This window comes from Nannobrachium achirus, assembly GCF_963921795.1.
Source record: "Nannobrachium achirus genome assembly, chromosome: 7".
Lineage (NCBI taxonomy): Eukaryota > Metazoa > Chordata > Actinopteri > Myctophiformes > Myctophidae > Nannobrachium > Nannobrachium achirus.
This window is the reverse complement of record NC_137816.1, coordinates 26,686,348-26,702,023: the sequence shown is the minus strand read 5'-3', so window position 1 is coordinate 26,702,023 and position 15,676 is coordinate 26,686,348.

Below are 15,676 nucleotides of genomic sequence, written 5' to 3'. Positions count from 1 at the left end.
GGAAATAATGGGATTTATAGGTCAATATCACTACTGACTGGGTTCTCAAAAATGCTGTTATTTTGTTATCAAGGGTTTAACCATTTAAACCCTATTGGCCTATACTTAGTTAGACGGGGTCCCCCATGGCTCTATACTAGATCCTATTTCCCTCTACACCAAACATCTATTCGCCAAAATGAGACGATCTGTAATCACACAACGCTGTGTGTTGCAAGCTTATAGATCAGCTAATTCTGACAGATGATGTTGTTAAACATGGCTGATGACTTCAAAAAATATTTGTTTGTTGTCATGACACTTCCCTGCGAGCAGTCATCTTCATTGTCACTTTTCAAATGGTGGATATCTCACGTTGCAGCCAGAGCTGTCATCTTTTAAATTGGTACAATCTATGTATATAGTATATAGTATATGTGTGTACAACGACTTTATTGTAGTTCATGTGTAACAAGCTTAAATGACAGATAGAATATAACATTTTGGATATTGTCTCAAGTGCTTGAACACATACACGATCAAATCCTCAGTGTTTAATTGAAAGCTGAGAGTGTAAAAACTGACCCAAAATGGACTCTTTGAGGTAAATCTTTTACACTGTCAGTGTTAAATGACCACTGATGAGTTTTGCTGTGCAGGAGTAAGTACGGCGTGAGATAGGGGAAAAAAGAACATTCAACAAATAAGGGACATTTACACAGCAGAGCACTTTGTAAAGAAATTAAGTTTAAGAACCATAGAGAGAAATAACTCTATGGGAGCAGATGTATTTTTTAAGACATACTTAAGATGTGATAGCCTACTGTCTGCAAAACTTTGAGAAGTACTTTGTATATTTACTAATGATATGAATATTTATTTGGTACTTGTTTTTGTTTTTTAAGTTATTGATGAGATTGTTTCTGCATTTTATCAATGTTGTCATTTATCAAGAGCTTCGCCTGATTTATGCTCCGTCACATGGCGGTGCCGCACGTCAAAGACAGGCACCCTACAAGCTCACAAGGGGTCACTTCCGCAACATCTTGTGAGCTTGTAGTTTTCCTGTTTTCAGCATGTGCCACCACCTCCGTGTGACGAAGTATGAATCCGGCTTTTTCTTCCATTCTATTATAAACATCAAACCCCATGGTACCACCATGGTACCACCATGGTACCCGCTAATAAACCCCATGGCAACCACTACTAAACATACACCACTGGCTCATATTTCTGATGCCTCCCTGGCTCATATATTTATTTATTCAATCCATACAACTGAACAGAGCGGAGATTCCCAAACATGTTCACAGCCATAGTTTAAGACTGAAAGGATATTTTCCCCCACCCTTTTTTTAATGGAAACAACAGAATTGATTGAAAGACTTCTTTTCATGCTATTGTAGAGATGGGAAACTGTTGGACGGGGAAACAACTGTATACATGAGCTATGGACTCTTTGGGAAACCTGAGCCGTTGTGTTTCAGTGAGACCACTTCCCTGACCACATCTGAAGAGAAGCTTTCACATTACCGGTATTTACAAAGCAGGATTAACATATTAACCTATTTAATTTGCATGTGTACCTGTTTAAATTAGAAAAGGTCCAGCTAAATTCAGGCACCATGTAATAACATGTAAGCAAACTTCCCCAGCAATGAATGTCTTATAAAGTTCTGAAATAACAAATAAGATAAGACTCATGGTGGTACAGCAACAATAGGCAAGTAGCAGACAAGTTAAGAGATGTTTTATGGCGTAATAATAACATCAGTGAGACCCTGCCTCATAACTGATCAGTATGGGTTGATGTCAACTAAGAACCTTTATGTTGCTTGATCAAAAAAACACCACAGTTCTCACATTTCCCTCCAAAATAGCAGATTTAGGTCATGGCAAAAGTTTCGAATATAGGTCTGTTTCATGAGCCTCACTACACTACAACACCCAATTAAGAGTTCTGTCAATAGCGTCATAGAGCATCGATTAAGAATGACAAAATAGAGGACTGTATCTATTCTATATTTACTATGCCCTCTGTCATGCAGACTATGCTATAAATGATGTACTAGTGCTTGAAACAGTTTCTCTCTCTCTCTCTCTCTCTCTCCTTTCTCTCTCCCCCCCTGGTTTGCCTACATTATACCATCCTCTTTCTTTGGTGTAGAACACTTGGAAACATTGTTGTACAGTGAACCTACCTATTGCGGGAACTGTGCAGTAGAAAACAATAAAGACAGCAACCGATGCAACGTTTATCAAAACACATACTGTATTTGTACTCTTCTTTTGGGATGTGCAGTTTTGCAGGGTTTTAAGTTATAAGTTATAAGAGATTGAGAGAGAGAGAGCGGGGTCTTCTGTGTGTGGCTGGCTACCATCTATAGGTAGCGGAATATAAAGCCATGTCATCCTATACCTGCGGGCTGGGGAGGCTTCCTGCCCGTGACAATGGCTCCTCCCGAGGGGCGCCTGGGAAGCGATGCCGCCTGAGACCGCTGGGCTCTTTATCTGAAACAGCCACCAAAGCCGCGGTGCCGATAAACAAGGCAGGCCCTCCTGAAAGCAGAAACTGTCATAGAAAGTGTAACACGTTGCTATAGTTTGTTATGAATGCCAAAATCTAATATTACTCAACTGGAATGCGGAGGCCTTCATGGGACGTGATGACCCTCTGTGTGTGTGTGTCACCCTGTCAACCCCCACCCCGCCGGACACTTTTATTTCATCTGATTATTGTATACTGAGTGACTTTAGTTTTTAATCATCTTGTGAATCACTTGCTACAGGCTCTTACAGCACAACCAGGTGCGTTGCGACGTAATCGCCTTCCTGAGCTGTTTGCCCTACTAAGAATAATCTTCCTGGTGAAACCTACATTCATGTGCGATATCCGCCTTACCCTTGCAGATCAGTGATAAGAATTCCCCCGGAGAGCTTTTTGCCATGAATTATATAATGACTCTATCGCTGTGACCCTATCTCTCAGAAAGGGAAATGGGAAATGGAGAGATGGGAGATGGGACCGCATCATGGATCGGTTTCATCTCTACGTCAATAGGTCGGGCTCGGCTGTGACACAATTTTGTCTCTGTGGGTTCTTTCCCTTACAAGTGACTCTTTGGGTAACAAGGAAGTGTATATTCATTTTGTGTAAGACAAAAAGATGTTTAGATATTAAAACCACTGGCTCAATAGCCTGTCATAAAAGGGCAATTATGAAATACCACGTTGAATGAGATAACGTGTTGTTTAGACAGGAGATGAGATGGATGTTTACCTGGTATCCCGGTCACTTTGAGGCACTTAACTGTTTTCTTTGCACTCTATTTACAGTACATGACCATTTACCATGTCCTTTGTTGTGTGGGGTTCATGTCATTTAGCTTGTCTGATCTTACAATTTGTAAGTCGGGGGATAATTGTATGAATGTGGATAGATGTAGGCCTATGGTAAGACAATTTAAATCTATACACTTTTTTTTTTACCAACTGTGCAACCTTCACAATTCACACAAATGACTTTGGCTATTTAAAACCTATTTTAACAAACAAACAAAAAAAGATCACGTTCAAAGCACTCAATTGTTGTTGGGCCTACAGTCAAAAGACAGCTCAACATCAAAGCATACATTGCGTTAGCTAAAGTTTCATCATTGCTAAAAAAAATTAGTTGTTCCAGTTTTGGTGACGGTCACACACAGTGACGTCTCTGGCTGTTGCCACTCAGAGACGAGACAAGACGAGACGAGACGATATGACACCAGACCGGACTAGAGTAGACCAGACCTGACCTGAGCAGAGCAGAGCCCAGCAGAGCAGTCATTACCTCAGACAGAGTCAGACACAGGCAGGTGCGTCACACCAAATTCTGGGCCCTGGGTACAAGGATTCACTGCGGGCCCCCAATGAATGTTAACTATTGAAAAATAGCAGATATACAAGCTCACAGCGTGGCACCGAGTGCCGCGCTGCAAGCTTGTAGATCTGCTATTTTTGAAAAATTGTGGAAAATGTGTGCAAGAAACCCATGTTTCCATGTCAGTGATGCTCAAACTTTTTCATGTGAAGGACCCCCCCCAAAAAATGATATGAATTTGGCCACGGACCCCCATCTCAAAATATTTCGTTCCAGGGACCTCCCGGAAGCAAAATTTGAGTTACAAATGTCCACTTAAAAAATACATATTCAAAGATTTGCACACATTTTCACGACTTTTCAAAAATAGCAGATCTACAAGCTCGCAGCGCGGCACTCGGTGCCGCGCTGCGAGCTTGTATATCTGCTATTTTTCAATAGCTAAAGTTACTATAGGGCCCCTCCACCTTGGGCCCTGGTAACTCAGTCCCACTTTCCTAACCCTTGTGACGCCCCTGGACATAGGACTCATGGTCATAGACACCACCAGAGAAAGAGAAGGGTGGGTGATGATGGATGCATGCACTGCGGTACACAGCTCTAGTCTTTCATTTAGACCAGGTGACTCTATTACACCGTTTCTCAAACATCTGGTCCGGGGGCCCACCAGGTGTCCGAATGCATTATGGGTATGTTACTCTGAGTGTACAAATAGAACCCTCCCCCATAATCTTTGGGACCCCAATCTAACAATGTAAAATTCTCAGTGTTCATTTAACTCTGAGAGTGAACAAATGGAACCAAAAGGACCATTATGGGTCAATTTGGTTCCAGTTACTCTCTCAGGGTTACAGACCTGTAAGGGTCCATTTGGACCCACTTGGTGGTCCCCAAACTCCACATTGAGAACCAGTGCTGTATTACACAGGCTGCAGATTAGTCAGTGCATGTACATTTGTAGATACTGCCCCCTAGAGGCAGGACTTCAGATTCAAATATTCAACTTGTTACCCAATATAGCCTGATTCACACTTGGTTATTTTGAAAGAAAGAAAGAAAGAAAATAAGAGAACATAGGCCCTACATGAAAAGAGAAAAGAAGAGAAGAAAATTTGGTCTTAACTGTTTTTGATCAACCTTGGCTGACCCTCTGTGTCACCAGACAAAAAAGACTTCCAGTTTGGCGGTGTGTGATGCCTTCTACATTAAGCAGGAGGGTCCTGATGTGGATGTACCTTGTCCACACCTGGTCTCTTGCGCCTGGTCTGCCAGCTGGGTGATGATTGGTTGATGACATGTGCTTCACACGCTGGTCTTTCACCATATCTTGCTACTCACAGGGGAGGACACTTGAAGGCTGCCCCCTGTCACAATTTCGCCAGATGACAAGATAAAAACAGATTAAGGAAAAAAGGGGAGAAACATCATAAAAGAACAGTGTGGGAACTTAACTAAATGAAAGACAAAAATAAGCATGTTTATAAACACTACATTTGTGGGAATATTAATAAAAGCTGCAATCTGGAACTTACTTAAATAATAAAAAGGTTATTTTAACCAATCAGTATGGTAGAGTATGTTAATACATGTAACTGTGTTTGGATGTGGTTGACTTGGATTGATTCATGTAAGACTTTATTAGAGGTGTGCATATGGTGCAGTACAGGTACAGGTACAAGGTCAACTAAAAGGATGAACACCACAAGAAAGCTTTAGGGCTTGTTTACAACTCATATACAACATTAAATGTCAGACAAATAAAACACAGTAGACCTACTATGCAGAAAATATCGAGATATCATCATAAGCAGTCAGAAAACAAAAGAAAAAATAAATGGTATTTACAATAGAAAGGTCAGGGGGAGGTAAGGATAGGCTTTGTCTTTTTTTTTTTTTTTTTACCAGTTTCGAGTTGCAGCCACCTTTACAGAGCAGTTTTAAAGGAGGGTAGGGATTAAAGGCTTTAATCTTAAAGGCCTGTCCATAGTTACTCCCTCCGATCACCAAACCTTTCGTTGGAAAGGTCCGGTTCAAAATCATTTGGGAACCATTGGTGTAGGACACCTACTGGTTGACAAGTAGTAGTGCTCGAAGCTCATAAGGGCAATATGAGCAATGTGGTGGCTAATTGGTAGATGTTTGGCGGTCTAAAGGAGGCTTGGGTTAGAATACTGGCTAGGACAAGGGTCTTCAACGTCTTTTACACACACACACACACACACACACACACACACACACACACACACACACACACACACACACACACACACACACACATATATATTAAGGCTGGGACTTTAACTGATTAATTGCGATTAATTAATTACAGAAAATTAACGCGATTAAAAGAATTAACACATTTTAATCGCGCTTAGTTTTTGCATCACAGAACCTTCAGTTCTGTGATGCAATCATAGCGATGCACCAACCAAGAAGAGACAACAAACGAAAAGGGAGAAGTAGCCGATCAGAGCGCTTTGCTTGGCCCAGTGGAAATTTATATTTAAAAAACTCACTCGTTGATTCACTCATACAACAGAATGTGTTTTACTTGGAAAAAAATGCTTCTCAGGTCAAATATCGATGTGCGATTAAAATGCGATTAATTAATCACAGAGCCTGTAATTAATTAGATTAAAAATTGTAATCGCATCCCAACCCTAATATATATATATAATATATATATATATATATATATATATATATATATGTTACAGTATGTTCAAGAAACCAGTAAAAGTTGTCAAGGAGCACTCGTTTTGACGTTCACCACACACTAATCACCACCAGATGGCGACGTCAGCCACTGGATAAGAGAGTTACGTCACGCTTTGAACTCGCCGCAGACCGGAAGTGTTTACTCTTTATTTACTAGCCTAGCCTAGCCTAGCCTAGCCTAGCCTAGCCTAGCCTAGCCTAGCCTAGCCATTAGCTCCATTGTAGTCACTTGGACAGGGCGTTTAACGTGCGCTTGCCCAGGCCTTACGGCCTGGGCATAAATATAACGATTGCATTCACCACGGCTTCGTAACTCGCGCGGCGCTCCGCCGGCCGCGCGGCCCTGGCCCGCTCTTCGCGGCCACTCGCGCCTGCGGCGCTCGGGGGCGAAGAGCAGGACCAAGGTCCGCTGGCCTTCGCGCCGCTTGGGGCTTCGTGGACCCAGGGGGGCCTCGTAACTCGTTTGGGCTTCGTGGATACAGGGGGGCTTCGGTAGCCGCTCGCAGTGTCGTGGACAATAGAGCGGCGCACCGCCTGGAATACGTTGTTGTGGCGACCGCTTGCTCCGCCCCGTGCCGCATCACGAGTGCTCCGCGTCTCGAATGTGCTGGTTCTCTTATATACTATGACATATATATCCCTCTGCCAACCTGGGGAGAGCAATAGACTGACCTCATGCTTCCTTCTATGCATGAGGAGTCCAAGCCACTTCTTTAACACCTGACAGGGGGGAGTTAACCTGGTTGGACATAGTGTGTGGAAACACATTATTCCAACCAGTTCCGTTACCCTTCATCAGGCACCCCGGTTGGCCAGGGGGAGGCAGTATAGAGATCAGGATTACTCCATGTTTTTGTGAGAGTACCTACCCTATAGGGAGAGAGCGCTAGCAAACCACACAACAAGAACCAATTGAAACCCAAATTAAATGCAGGAAATGGGGCTGGATCGGGCACACCTTGAGAAAACCACCCTCCAACACAACCCTCAGGGTAAAAGAAAACCAGGAAGACCCAGAAACAGCTGGAAAAAGGTCTGTTTGAGGTGGAACTCAGGGTAAAAATCAGCATCTTGGAAGGAAGCAGAGAAGATTGCCCAACACCGAACCAGCTGGAAGAAGTTCATGAATGACCTATGCTCCCCAAGTCTACTCTAGGGAACACGGGGAGATCATGCAAACTCCACACAGAAAGGCCCTTTCGCCAACCTCACCTAGGGTGTGGGCAGATTGGGCACTGATAACGCGGAGGACAAAACACGCCCCCCAGTGCCCACAGTGTCCCCAGGACCTTCTAGCTGTGAGGTGACAGCACTATACCAATTGCACCACCGTGCCCTGAATTAATATTAATGTGTATTTTCAGACACCATTTAATCATGGCACCACCTCTTTAAATGCTAGGGTTCAAGGGGTTAACGTATATACCATTTTTGGTGACCCCCCTGTAACTCTGAGGATGTTGAAGACCTCTGGGCTGGAACATTAATATGTAGGGATGTGTGTGGCTGTAGAATTTGTGTCAGTGTCAGTAGGAAATAAACATGTCAATTATAATAACATGGCGTTTATTTTCTGTCTGTAACATCGATTGTATACAAACAGTAGACCTAAATACCAGTAAGACTCCCTAATCGGGAGATAAGCGACCGTCAGGTCGCAACGTGATTTTAGGCCAAAATGTGTAGGAGCAGTGTCCAAAAATGTGTTTGAAAAAATCTGCCTGATGGTGGCGCTATATGGGACAGATCCATGTTGATGAGATGAGTGTAGACATACTGTGTACCGATTTGCGTGATTTTAGGGCAAAATCTGTAGGAGCAGTGTTCAAAAAAGAAAGTGATACTCAGCTAGCATGACAGAGAAAATGTTGGCACCGTACATTTCTGCAGATAGGTAAAAGTATGTTACTTTAACCCCAAATTCTGACAATGTTTCTATAAGATGTTGACTCAATCCTAGATATTCAAGCTGTGCTAGCTGCTTCTACAATTGACATTGTGTGTTTGTATGTACAGTATCTTGGAACAGTTCACATCACGATCAAAGCTCATGCTGGGCACTCAATGAAGCGTTGGCTGATGCCCTGCCTGCCTGACCTGAAATGTTTAAGGCAAGAAGCGACCGCAGAGCGCGGGGAAAACAACAGACTTAAAAACACACACACACACACACACACACACACACACACACACACACACACACACACACACACACACACACACACACACACACACACACACACAGATACTAGGGCTGTCTTTGACTCAGGATAATGCACCCAGGAAGGCGCCGCAGCTGAGTGAAATCAGTGTTGGGGCAGCACAAACGAGACAGATTGTGTGTGTGTGTTGTGTGTGTGTGTGTGTGTGTGTGTGTGTGTGTGTGTGTGTGTGTGTGTGTGTCTGTGTGTGTGTGTGTGTGTGTGTGTGTGTGTGTGTGTGTGTGTGTGTGTGTGTGTTTGTGTGTGTGTGTGTGTGTGCCGTTACAGACAAGAGTTACAGGCTAGAGTTACAGGCTATGAGTTACAGGCTAGAGTTACAGAGTTACAGGCTAAAGTTACAGAGTTACAAGCTAGAGTTACAGCTGAAAGCGGTTGCAATTAACCCTTCCATTGTGTTTTTCAATTTTAAATATGTAAAAAGTACATTTACATTTCTTTATTGGAGCAAGGCTTCATGATATCCTCAGACACAGCTATTTTAACACAACAAATTACCATTTTGGTTAATTCTGATCTCTCTAAAAAAAGTGACATCTGTGGTGTTACAGGTCAAATATGACCTGGCAGAGAAGTGTGGCTCAGTTGTCAATAAAACGTTTTTACATATTTGAGAGAGAGACACACTTGTCCTCAATTTCTTTACGGTATATGGGTCAATTTTGACCTGTAAGACCGCAGATGACACTATTAATAATATGAACAAGATCTTCGAAACGTTGACCAGCAATAAACTTTCAGCGCTTCCTATCCATTTAGTGTGTAGACTCTATGTCCTTCATGATGACTCTGCTTGTCTAGCACCTGGGATGTGCATGCACTACTTTCTTCATAAAATATATGTGCCCGGATATCTTTGTTACATCAATATCGTTCATGTGAAGTAGTTTGTTTATGCTTATTTGTTGAAATGATGAAAATCGCTATGGTGAATTATATGGCCGGAGTGGCTCTGGCTGTAGTCTCGCGTAGCCAGACAACTATTCCACAATCTCCGAATGCTATATAGAGTCTGGAAGAGCAGCTCCCGAACGGCGAGTATCGGAAGTAGCCAGTGCTGCACTGAACTGTAGTCCCATTGGAAACATAACAGAAACACAATAGCTCAGACAAAGTCATTCGAGCTGCCTATTCTTGTTATGGGTGTATAGTTTAAGAAAACGTTTGAAAACATCATGGAGGTGACACCAACAACACCAGAGAAAGACGAAATAAAGCCCCCAGAAATGTTGAAAGGAGACTTAACGCTTCCAGCAGGACATGTTATTGTTACTGCACCAAGGGAGCGGTTGCGTCACATCCGCTTTATCTCGCACTCATCGTTTCTTCCCCGGTTTGCCAGACTGTATGCCGGGAGCATTTGGCCAAATCGCGGAGGCAACAGTCTGGCCACGCGAGACTACTCTGGCTGTAATTCAGTCCGGGAGTCATACATCCTTCTAAATCCACCCTACCCAAATACTAAGCTACATGAACACACATGAACGTGCATGCCGTCCGCCCCCAACACATGCCTTGCACATGCACTTATGTGACAGTCTGACAGTGCTTCAGTTCAGAGTCAGACCATAACAATAGTCAATTTGATTTGTTTCTTGTAAAAAGAATATATATTAAAAAAAAAAAAAATACATATACCACACACTGTAGGCCTACATTAGTAGTCAATACAACACTCACTACTGTACAGTATGTCACAGTTACAGCATGCATTATTCCTTTGCACCAGTGTTGATTTCGTCGACTAAAACTATGACGAAAAATGTTTGTCAACTAACTGACGAAAACTAAATAAAAACTAAATACTAGAAAAGAAAATTTCAAAGAAATTTTAAGTGTGCCTGCAGCTCGCTAAGTGTGTGCAACCTTGTGTAGCGGTTGGTGTTAGCATTAGCGTTAGATTTTTTTGGTGTTAGCATTAGCGTTAGATTTTTTTACATTAGCATTTTTTGCATTAGCTTTTACATTATCGACTGTACGACAAACGGTTCATGAGATATAGAGGCACTTCCTGTTTGGCGAAGGGCACTTCCTGTTTGGTGAAGGAAGCATCAATTAAGGTTAAGGACTCTTAATCAAGTCATATGACACCACCCACGCGTCTGTACGACAAACTGTTGATGAGATATAGGGTCACTTCCTGTTTGGTGAGGGGCACTTCCTGTTTGGCCAAATAGGCCCCAATTAAGGTTAAGGACTCTTAATCAAGTCATAATGCACCACCCACGCGTCTGTACAACAAACGGTTCATGAGATATAGGGTCACTTCCTGTTTGGCGAGGGGCACTTCCTGTTTGGCGAAATAGGTCCCAATTAAGGTTAAGGACTCTTAATCAAGTCATTTGACGCCACCCACGCGTCTGTACAACAAACGGTTCATGAGATATAGGGTCACTTCCTGTTTGGTGAGGGGCACTTCCTGTTTGGCGAAATAGGCCCCAATTAAGGTTAAGGACTCTTAATCAAGTCATTTGACGCCACCCACGAGTCTGTACGACAAACGGTTCATGAGATAAAGGGTCACTTCCTGTTTGGTGAGGGGCACTAAGGTTAAGGACTCTTAATCAAGTCATTTGACGCCACCCACGAGTCTGTACGACAAACGGTTCATGAGATAAAGGGTCACTTCCTGTTTGGCGAAGGGCACTTCCTGTTTGGCGAAGGAAACGCCAATTAAGGTTAAGGACTCTTAATCAAATCATTTGACGCCACCCACGCGTCTGTACGACAAACGGTTCATGAGATGTAGAGGCACTTCCTGTTTGGCGAAGGGCACTTCCTGTTACAGAGGGGGCGGGGCTTAATCAATTACAGCTCATCCCTATTGGCCGGAAAAAGACCAAAGTTGTGTGTGCATTTTAAAGTTTAAATCACGTTGTTAGGCAAAAGTATGGCAGAGTTATGTGGCGCCAAAGTTTCTGTATTTTTCTTTCGGAGTCCGCCATTCAAAGTCAATGGGGGTTTTTGCGCATAGTTTTTTACGAATTACGTTGCCATGGTAACGCGGATCGGAAAGAAAAGTAATAGCACCCCATTCCCGGCCGAGCCGCACGTTTTGATGTTTATTTTGCTCCGGTGGTGTAAATCGTGCGGCAGTTATTACGTGCCGAAATTTGCAAGAACATTACTGACTGACTTACTTAAAGGAGTAGTTCACCACTTTTCAACCTGTCTTCATATAATAGGTCCTCACTTATTAAGTGTGCCTGCCATGCAACGCAATGGCAAAACACTTATTGTAATCCGCCATACTTAAAGGAGCTATAGTCAACTTTTTCTTGAAAAACGGATGCTAAAATAAAAATAATGTTTCAAAAATATTTTATAAAAAAATAAGCTTCATATATGTGTTTCAATTAAAAAATGACCACAAAAAGCGGAAAAATAATGATAAAATAATCATTTTGGTCCTTTGTTTACATTTACAGGGCCCGTAAATGTAAACAAAGGGCCAAAATGATTATTTTATCATTATTTTTCTGCTTTTTGTGGTCATTTTTTAATTGAAACACATATATGAAGCTTATTTTTTTATAAAATATTTTCGAAACATTATTTTTATTTTAGCATCCGTTTTTCAAGAAAAAGTTGACTATAGCTCCTTTAAGTAATTAATTAAGTGTGCCTGCCATGCAATGGCAAAACACTTATTGTAATCCGCCATACTTAATTAGGGTAGTTAATGATAATGATCCCACAAATTTGGTGCGCTAATAACTGCCGCACAATTTACGCCACCGCCGCAATATATACATCAAAACGTGCGGCTCGGCCGGGAATGGTGTGCTATTACTTTTCTAAGAGAAAAGTTGTATCGTTTAATTGATATTAATTTATTAGTGAATTAATTTTACCCATTGACTTATAATGGGAATCGCAAAAACTCACATTCAATATTTTTTTTCTCGCAAACCATAGGGGCTACAGTTTCAAAACTTGGAGAGGAGATTTATAATGATATCAAGGATAGGCCTCATGGTGGCGCTATAACAGTCCACTTTACCTTTCGGCCTGTAACTCTTGAACCGTGGGTCGGAAAATTAAAATTCCTTTTTCCCTGGATTCCTTGGGTCATGACGCATCTCCTCATATAGGCCACGCCCATTTGCGTCAGGATAGATTTTCCGCCATTTTGAATTTTCTTCAAAACACACTTTTTGCTCCTTTTCCTACATATTTTCTCCAAATGTCACAAAAATCGATACACACGATCTATGGACTCATGCGATACACATATTTAAACGATATTTTGATAGTCCATACCGTTCTTCCGTAACAGGGTTCCAAAGTTAGCGGGAGGAGCCCGTTTTGTAAGAAGTAGCCATAAATCACAAACGAAACATCCAGTCAACACCAAATTTTAACCACAAGTGGGGGGCGCTATACTGAACATATACCCAAAAGCATTTCCACTTCGACCCATAGGGGGCACCACAAACGCGCAAACCGTAACCGTTTCATGCCAAAACGTGTTTTTCAGGGGGAACGACCCTCTCAAAACGAAACACAAACGATCTCGGGAGCGACGGGACAACGTAATCGCCTTGCGGAACTTGTGGGAGGAGCCTATTTCTTAAAAACAAGAAACCATATTGCTAATGCTAACACATGCTAATGTTAACAAATGCTAATGCTAACAAAGATGCTAATGTTAACACATACAAGGTTGCACACACTTAGCGAGCTGCAGGCACACTTAAAATGTCTTCGAAATTTTCTTTTCTAGTTAATTAAGTCATTAGTTTCGCCACAAATTTCTGCACGTAATAACTGCCGCAAGATTTACGCCACCCCCGCAATATATACATCAAAACGTGCGGCTCGGCCGGGAATGGTGTGCTATTACTTTTCTTTCCGATCCGCGTTACCATGGCAACGTAATTCGTAAAAAACTACGCTCAAAAACCCCCATTGACTTTGAATGGGGGACTCTGAAAAAAAAAAACAGAAACTTTGGCGCCACATAACTCTGACATACTTTTGCCTAGCAACGTCACTTAAACTTTAAAATGCACACACAACTTTGGTCTTTTTCCGGCCAATAGGGATGAGCTGTAATTGATTAAGCCCCGCCCCCTCTGTAACAGGAAGTGCCCTTCGCCAAACAGGAAGTGCCTCTTTATCTCGTGAACCGTTTGTCGTACAGACACGTGGGTGGTGTCATATGACTTGATTAAGAGTCCTTAACCTTAATCTGGGCCTATTTCGCCAAACAGGAAGTGCCCCTCACCAAACAGGAAGTGACCCTTTATCTCGTGAACCGTTTGTCGTACAGACTCGTGGGTGGCGTCAAATGGCTTGATTAAGAGTCCTTAACCTTAATTGGGGCCTATTTCGCCAAACAGGAAGTGCCCCTCACCAAACAGGAAGTGACCCTTTATCTCACGAACCGTTTGTCGTACAGACTCGTGGGTGGCGTCAAATGACATGATTAAGAGTCCTTAACCTTAATTGGGGCCTATTTCGCCAAACAGGAAGTTCCCCTCACCAAACAGGAAGTGACCCTCTATCTCATGAACTGTTTGTCATACAGACGCGTGGGTGGCGTTATATGGCTTGATTAAGAGTCCTTAACTTTAATTGGTGCTTCCTTCGCCAAACAGGAAGTGCCCTTCGCCAAACAGGAAGTGCCTGTATATATCTCATGAACCGTTTGTCGTACAGTCAATAATGTTAAACTAATGCAAAAAATGCTAATGTTAAAAAATCTAAAGCTAATCTACCGCTAATGCTAACACCAAAAAAAAATCTAACGCTAATGCTAACACCAACCGTTACACAAGGTTGCACATACTTAGCGAGCTGCAGGCACACTTAAAATGTCTTAGAAATGTTCTTTTCTAGTGTTCATAATAAAATAGCACAATTTCTTTATATTCAGTCTGGGTCTCATAGGAGAGCTGTCAAATCCTTCTACCAGTGACGTCATCGTTTGACAAAAAAATAATAATAATATAAAAAAAAAAAAAAAAAGATTTTTGTTATCACGAGAACAATGGCTTCCACTTTAACATTGCAACTTTTTCAGGAATAGAAAGCCTGCCTTAATAATAATGACGGTGCCACAAATTTCGGCACGTAATAACTGCCGCACAATTCACGCCACCGGCGCAATATATACATCAAAACGTGCGTCTCGGTCGGGAATGGGGTGCTATTACTTTTCTTTCCGATCCGCGTTACCATTGCGACGTAATTCGCAAAAAACGACGCCCAAAAACCCCATTGACTTAGAATGGGGGAGATATCGGTACGTAATAACTGCCGCACGATTTACGCCACCCCCGCAATATATACATCAAAATGTGCGGCTCGGCCGGGAATGGTGTGCTATTACTTTTCGTTCCGATCCGCGTTACCATGGCAACGTAATTCGTAAAAAACTTCGTGCAAAAACCCCCATTGACTTTGAATGGCGGACTCGGAAAAAAACCCAGAAACTTTGGCGCCACATAACTCTGCCATACTTTTGCCTAGCAACGTGATTTAAACTTTAAAATGCCCACACAACTTTGGTCTTTTTCCAGCCAATAGGCATGAGCTGTAATTGATTAAGCCCCGCCCCCTCTCTATTCCTATTGGCTGGGTTTTAAACAGCTACTACTCCAGTTCACAGCATGGTACCGTCTTGAAACTTGGTGTCTGGACTTAAACGGCCAATAGGGACTTATTACTTAAGCCCTGCCCCCTCTTAAGCCCCGCCCCCTATCTTCCTATTAGCTTTGAACAGCTTTATCTCCAGTTTGCAGCATGGTACCGTCTCGAAACTCGCTGTGTGTACTTACATGGCAAGTAGGAACTATCTGTAAATGCTTAAGCCCCGCCCCCTCTGCCTTCCTATTGGCTGGGCTTTAAACAGCCATATCTCCACTTCCCAACGCGTTACTGGTCACAAACTCGG